The 7,017-nt window shown below is 35.6% G+C and overlaps 1 pseudogene; it reads right to left on the bottom strand.

The window, feature by feature from the left end:
* Positions 1-1,158: 1,158 nt before the first annotated feature.
* On the bottom strand, positions 1,159-1,956 carry LOC123805228 (annotated as a pseudogene).
* Positions 1,957-7,017: the final 5,061 nt, after the last annotated feature.

Here is a 7,017-nt window from a genome sequence, read left to right as displayed (position 1 = left end):
TACAGGGAATAAGGAGCATAAATTGTAGGTACAAAATAGACAGGGGAGGTTAAGAATAGTATAGGAAACAGAGAAGCCAAAGAACTTATATGTACAATCCATGGACATGAACTAAGAGTGGGGAATGCTGGAGGCAATGGGCATACCAGGCAGAGGGGGATAAAGGGGGGAAAATGGGACAACTGTAACAGCATAATCAATACGGTATACTTAAAATAAAAATAAATAAAATAAAACCATCCCTTTAACAATTGCATTAAAAAATATCCAGGAATAAATTTAACCAAGGTGGTAAAAAATCTGTATTTGGACAATTATAAGGCATTGAAGAGAGAAATAGAAAAAGATACAAATAAATATAGGCATATACCCTGTCCATGGATATGAAGAACCAACATTGTTAAAATAGTCATACTACATAAAGCAATTTATAGATTCAAATGCATATTAAAATAGCAATGGTATTTTCACAGAACTAGAACAAATAATTCTAAAGTCTATATGGAATAACAAGAGACCTCGAATAGCCACAGTAATCTTGAGAAAGAAGAACAAAGTTGAAGGTATCACATTACCTGATAGCAAACTATACTACAAGGTCATGGTAATCAAAACAGTATGGTGCTGGCATAAAAATAGACACATAGATCAATGGAACTGAATAGAGATCGCAGAAATAAACCCATGCCTTTATGGTCAAATTATCTATGACAAAGGAGGCAGTAATATACAATGGGGTAAAAACAATCTAATAAAATTTGGACAGATATGAAAAAATTAAAACCAGACCACTGTTTCTGCCATATACAAGAATAATCTCAAATGGTTTAAAAACTGAAATGTTAGACCTAAAACCATAAAACACCTAGAAGAAAACATAGGCAATACTATCTCTGACATTGCTCCTAGTAATATTTTTCTGATATACCTCCCTGGGCAACAGAAACAAAATTAAAAAAGTGAACAAATGGAACTATATCAAACTAAAGGGTTTTTGGGGGGCACCTCCCTGCAATAATCATTCATTTTTTTCCTTTAAGGCCACAGAAAATCTGCACATAGATGAGGTGCAGAATTAACTCTCATAATAAAAATACCCCTGTTCACATAGCCAATATCTCCATCAGATTCCATGGTGAGTATATGATGCATCACATTCTATTCCAGAGATGCATTTTCTTGTGAGTCTGTAAGGTTATGATCAATTCTTTCTGGGAATATTAGTTTCTCACAAACTGCTTCCTTGGTTGCTGAATACTGTGATACTTCATTAGGTTCTGTGAAGAAGGAAGGAGAAATATGCATTAAATTAGCAATTTTGCTCTCTTGTGACATATATTCTCATAGCATGTAGGTCTTGTCAGCGTTGGGGTCAAGTCTTGTATTATTTATTCTGATAAGCACTCCATCAATTCTCAAGAAAAACTGCAACAGCAGGAAAAATCTGGAAGACATTATTCTAATTTTCACACTTATGCTTAAAACTCCATGATCATGAAGTTTATCCTCAAATAGAACTTCATAAAAAACTTAACCTGTTCTCTGGCTTTCAATTTCTCTGTATCTAATACATGACTTGTGGTAGGTCCAATCTTTAACTTGAGTGATTCTCCAAATGTTCCCTTATAATCTGTTGTATAGGTCCAATCATATGGTTTAATAATGTCCTTGCTGTGTTTATCCTCTGTCCTGATTTCCTGCCACTCTTCTGCACAGGCTACTTCAAGCATTTTGGGGGTATTTTTTTACACATCTTAGAACATCTTTGGGAATCCCAAAGGTAGAACCATGCTGGATTGTTAAAATGTTGTCTCTAAACAATTTGGGGAGAGATGGTATATGCAATTTATTAGCTAACTTCTATACCTCCACTGACTTCATGATGTTGGTCTTAAGCATCCTCAGCTTCCAGGTTGAAGTAGAAGTCCTATGGCTGCTCTGGAAGCCATGGTTCATCAAGGCCAAGTGGGAGCCATGTGGGCCATGTGCATCAGGCTGCCGTGGTGGCACACCAGGGACAATTGTTCCCCTGCCCTGCTGTAGTCTAGCCTTTAATGTGCCTGCCCACCTGCCCAGCTCCTTTGAACTAATTTTTTTTTACTCCAAAGAAAATCATCAACAAAATGAAGACATCCTACTGAATAAGAGAAGATGTATCATTTGCTAGTGATACATCTGATAAAGGGTTAATATCAAAAATTTATTTTTAAAGCCCTGGCTGGCGTAGCTCAGTGGATTGAGTTCGGGCTGCAAACAAAAGTGTCGCAGGTTCGATTCCCAGTCAGGGCACATGCCTGGGTTGCAGGCCACAGCCCCCAGCAACCACACATTGATGTTTCCCTCTCTCTCTCTTTCTCCCTCCCTTCCTTCTCTAAAAAAATAAATAAATAAAATCTTTAAAAAAATTATTTTAAAAAAAACCTTGACACCAAAAAAGCAAATAATCCAATTTAAAAAATGGGCAGAGGACCTAAATAGACATTTCTCCAGAGAACACAGATGACCAAAAGACATATGAAAATATGCTCAACATCACTAATCATCACAGAGAAGCCAAATAAAACAACAATGAGCCCTGACCCATATGGCTCAATTGGTTGGGCATTGTTTGATTCCCAGTCAAAGCACATTCCTATGTTGTGGGTTTGGTCACCAGTCGGGCATTTATAAAAGGCAAAGAGTTGAAGTTTCTCTCTCACAATGATGTTTCTCTTCTTTTCTCCCCCCTTCCTCTGTAAATAAATAAATAAATAAATAAATAAAATCCTTTAAAGAAAGTATAATGAGATATGACCTCACACCTGTTAAGAATGGCTATCATCAAATAACCAACAAACAGCAAGTGTTGGCAAGTATGCGGAGAATCAGGAACCCTTAACCTCTGTTGGTAGGAATGCAGATTAATGCAGCCACTCTGGAGAACAGTATAGTTTCCTCAAAAAATTAAAAATGGAACTGCCTTATGACCCAGCAATTCCACTACTGGGTATATATCTGAAGAAATTCAAACACTAATTTAAAAAGATATATGCACTCGTAGGTTTATTGCAGCATTATTTGCAGTGGCTAATATATGGAAGCCACTCAAGTGCCCATTAATAGACAGTAGAAAAAATTCCATATATACAATGGAATATTAACTGGCTGTAAAAAAGAATGAGATCTTACCATTTGCAACAACATGGTGGGATCTAATGGGTATTATGCTAAGTGAAATAAGTCAGACAGAGAAAGAGAAATATTGGGTTGGCCAAAAGTTCATTTGTTTTTTTTCCATGATAGCTCTAATAGTGTTTAGTTGTCTTCAACTTCACTAGAAACAATTTTGTTAGATTGAAAAAAAAACTTATCAAAATTGGTTAATTTTTGTGTAGCCATTTTAATACTGAAGATGGAAGGAGACATGCGATATTTTCGGTATATTATGCTTTATTCTCTCAAAAAAGGTTAAAAGGCAACTGAAATGCAAAACAAAAAAAGATTTGTGCCATGTATGGAGAAGGTGCTGTGACTGATGAAACATGTGAAAAGCGGTTTGCAAAGTTTGGGGCTGGAGATTTCTCACCGGACAATGCTCCACAGTTGGGTAGACCAGTTGAAGTTGATAGTGATGAAATTGAGATATTAATTGAGAGCAATTAATAACAAAAGAGATAGCCAACATACTCAAAATATCCCAATCAATAAAGTTATTGGTGAAAATGAAAAAGGTGTCTTTTATTTTATGGAAAAAAACATATGGACTTTATGGCAAACCCAATACCATAGGATTTCACTTATATGAGGAATTTAAAGAGCAAAATAAACCAACAAACAAAACAGAAACAGACTCATAGATACAAAGGTCAAACTGAGGGTTGCCAGGTAGGACAGAGGTTGGGGTGGGGCTAGGTGAAAAATGTGAAGGAATTGAAAAGTACACATTGGTAGTTACAAAATAGTCACAGGGATATAAAGTACAACATAGGAAATATAGTCAGTAATAACTATGTATGGTGCCAGGTGAATACTGGAATTATGGGGAGTATCACTTCATAATTTACATAATTATCTATCCACTATGGTGTACAACTATGGTTTCACATCCAAAATAATATTGAATATGAACTGTAATGGAAAATTAAAAAGGATATAAAAACTTCTGATAATTAATAAACATTTAAAAATAAGTCTAAACGGGATAGTTAGGTTTAAGGCTTCTATACTGTGCTGTATTTAAAGGAATAAGAATCATTTCTGGTTTATCATTCTTTAAAATTATATTGCTTTTTCTTTAAAAGATTTTATTTATTTTTAGAGACAGGGGAAGGGAGGGAGAAAGAGAGGGAGAGAAACATCAGTGTGTGGTTGCCTCTTGCGTGCCCCGCAGGGGGACCTGGCCCACAACCCAGGCATTTGCCAACTTGGAATTGAAATGGTGACCCTTTGATCTGCAGGCCAGTGCTCAGTCCACTGAGCCACACCAGCCAGGGCAAAAAATTATATTGCTCTTAATGCTTTATATTATAATGCAGGTGTCAGTATTGTAGGCTCATTGTTAAAGGACAGGTCAGCATAGTATAGGAGAGCTCTGCTATTATTATTAGCTTTGCTATTATGACCTTGGGAGTGGGGAAATCACAATCTTACTTGAACCTCTGTTTCCAGTTCATAAAATAAAAAGAATGGATTTCATGGTTTCTGAATTCTAAAAGTCCACAAAACATTGATCAACCTATGGAAGACAAGTAATCTATTGTTGGGATAGAAAAGACAATGCTTTATTTATCTCTTTATTTCCCACAGGACTTAGTTGGTACCTAATAATTTAATTCTTTTTGTTCAATAAACATTTATCGAGTATTGGCTAGGTTTCAGAGACAGCACTAAAGGCTGGGAATTCACAGACGACTTAGAAATGGTCTCCCCCTTTTAGGATTTTACAGTCCAGAGGAAGAAAGAAGTATATAGGTTATTTAAACATTAATAATAATGACAGAGTTAGGTAAACAGTAGTATTTGCACATAGTGTGCATACTTTATGAGGCTCGGAGAAAGGCTTCCTTTGGGAAATTCCACCTCTGCTGAATCCTGAAGGATTATTTAGCCATATTTATGAAGAGGCAAGAGAAATAGCAACAGCAGAAACAAAAAAGTATAAAATTGATATGAATAAGTTAATGTTATACATTCATTACAATTTCCTTCTGAATATTTAGAAAATAAAACAGACCTTCAGGTATAAAAAAAAACAGTATGAAACCACCCTTTTCATAAAGTTAACTCATGTTACTTTATTTTTCATATTTCCTTTAGATTCTCAGCAATAAATAGCTTCACGTTTATCTGGGCCAATATGTATATTTCTTCTAAAATGCACATTAGAAATCCTTGGTTTCATGTGAAAAACTGTAAAATATTTTGAAAGGGGAGAAAAAAGAATAAAAGGATTAGTGGGTATCTTATGGAAGGCCGAGCATTGTCTAGCATATCCTCTTGTGAGAGGATCTTACCTGATTCTCTATTAGTCTGCACCTTTCATTGGATTAAAAAAAAAAGCCTTGCAAATATTGCCTTAGTCCACTGATACCATCTGAAAGATATCTAAGTGATATTAACTCAGGTGCCTGAACACCAAAGTCTATTCTTTCAAGTGGCGATCATGTGAAGGCCTTTTTTTTCTTTTTTAAAAAATTATTTTATTGTTGTTCAAGTACAGTTGTGTGCATTTACCCCCAACCACTCCCCTCCCCAACCCCAGTCATCCCCACTTCCCTCCTCTGATTCTACCCCCTCTTGGTTTTGTCCATGTGTCCTTTATAGTTGTTCCTGAAAACACTTCCTCCCTTCCCCATTATTCCCTCCCACCTCCCTTCTGGTTACTCTCAGATTGTTCTTAATTTCAATGTCTCCAGTTATATTTTGCTTGCTTGTTTGTTTTGTTGACTAGGTTCCACTTAAAGGTGAGATCATATGGTATTTGTCTTTCCCATGAGACTCTGAGATTACTCTTCTTTGTTGAAAATTAAAACTCTGTCTTGCAGTTTATGGTAGGACCTTCAGGTAAGCTTAGAGTAACACGAGAACATTAAGAAATTTATGGGCTGTGTTTGATTTATTTCTATGCCAATTCTATCATACTAGAAAGGGATGAAATTCTGTATTGGAATCCATTATACGGGCATATGTCAGAGATATGGTAGGCTTCATTTCATACCACAATAATAAAGCAAGTATCACAATAAAGCTAGTTGTAATCTTTTGGTTATGGATTGTCTTGCCTTCCATTTGTGAAAAATGCAACACCTGCAGAGCACAGTAAAATGAGGTATGTCTGTCTGCATAACTATTAGGTTGGCCAAAAAGTCTGTTTAGTTTTTTTCTATAAAATAAAAGACACATTTTTTTCATTTTCACCAATAAGTTTATTGATTTGAATATTTTGAGTATGTCGGCTATCTCCTGCTATTGGCTTCTAGTGGGTAGAAGCCAGGGTTGCTGCTAAATATCTTTCAATGCATAAGACAACCCCACAGCAATGAAATATTTGGCCAAAATGTCAATAGTACCAAGAAACTTCGCAAACCACTTTTGACATGTTCCATCAGTCACAGCACCTTCTCCATACACTGAACACATCTTTTGTGTGTGTGTGTGTGTGTGTGTGTGTGTGTGTCTTTCAGCTGCATTTTTACCTGTTTTGAAATAATAAAGCATAGTATACCTTTATGTTGGGGATTCTTTTTCCATCTTCAATATTAAAAAGGCTGCACAAAAATTCACCAAGTTTGTATTTTTCAATACAATCTAACAAAATTGTTTCAAATGAAGTTGAAGACAACTAAACACTATTAGAGCCATCATGAGGAAAAAATTAAACAGACATTTGGTCAACCCAATATTTCATAAGAGTTTTGATGAGGTTTACCTCTGAAGGTAAAGCAATTATGAACACATAGGGCATCACAAATTTCCAGGGACTTCCCATAAAGCATACAATTACTGAAATGTTCATATTAATAATATTTTACCCCAAAG

The sequence above is a fragment of the Phyllostomus hastatus genome, unplaced genomic scaffold (genome assembly GCF_019186645.2).
Source record: "Phyllostomus hastatus isolate PE091 unplaced genomic scaffold, TTU_PhHast_1.1 phas_scaffold_28, whole genome shotgun sequence".
In the NCBI taxonomy this organism is placed as follows: domain Eukaryota; kingdom Metazoa; phylum Chordata; class Mammalia; order Chiroptera; family Phyllostomidae; genus Phyllostomus; species Phyllostomus hastatus.
The sequence above is the reverse complement of the archived record's forward strand: the minus strand, read 5'-3'. Positions and strand labels throughout refer to the sequence as shown.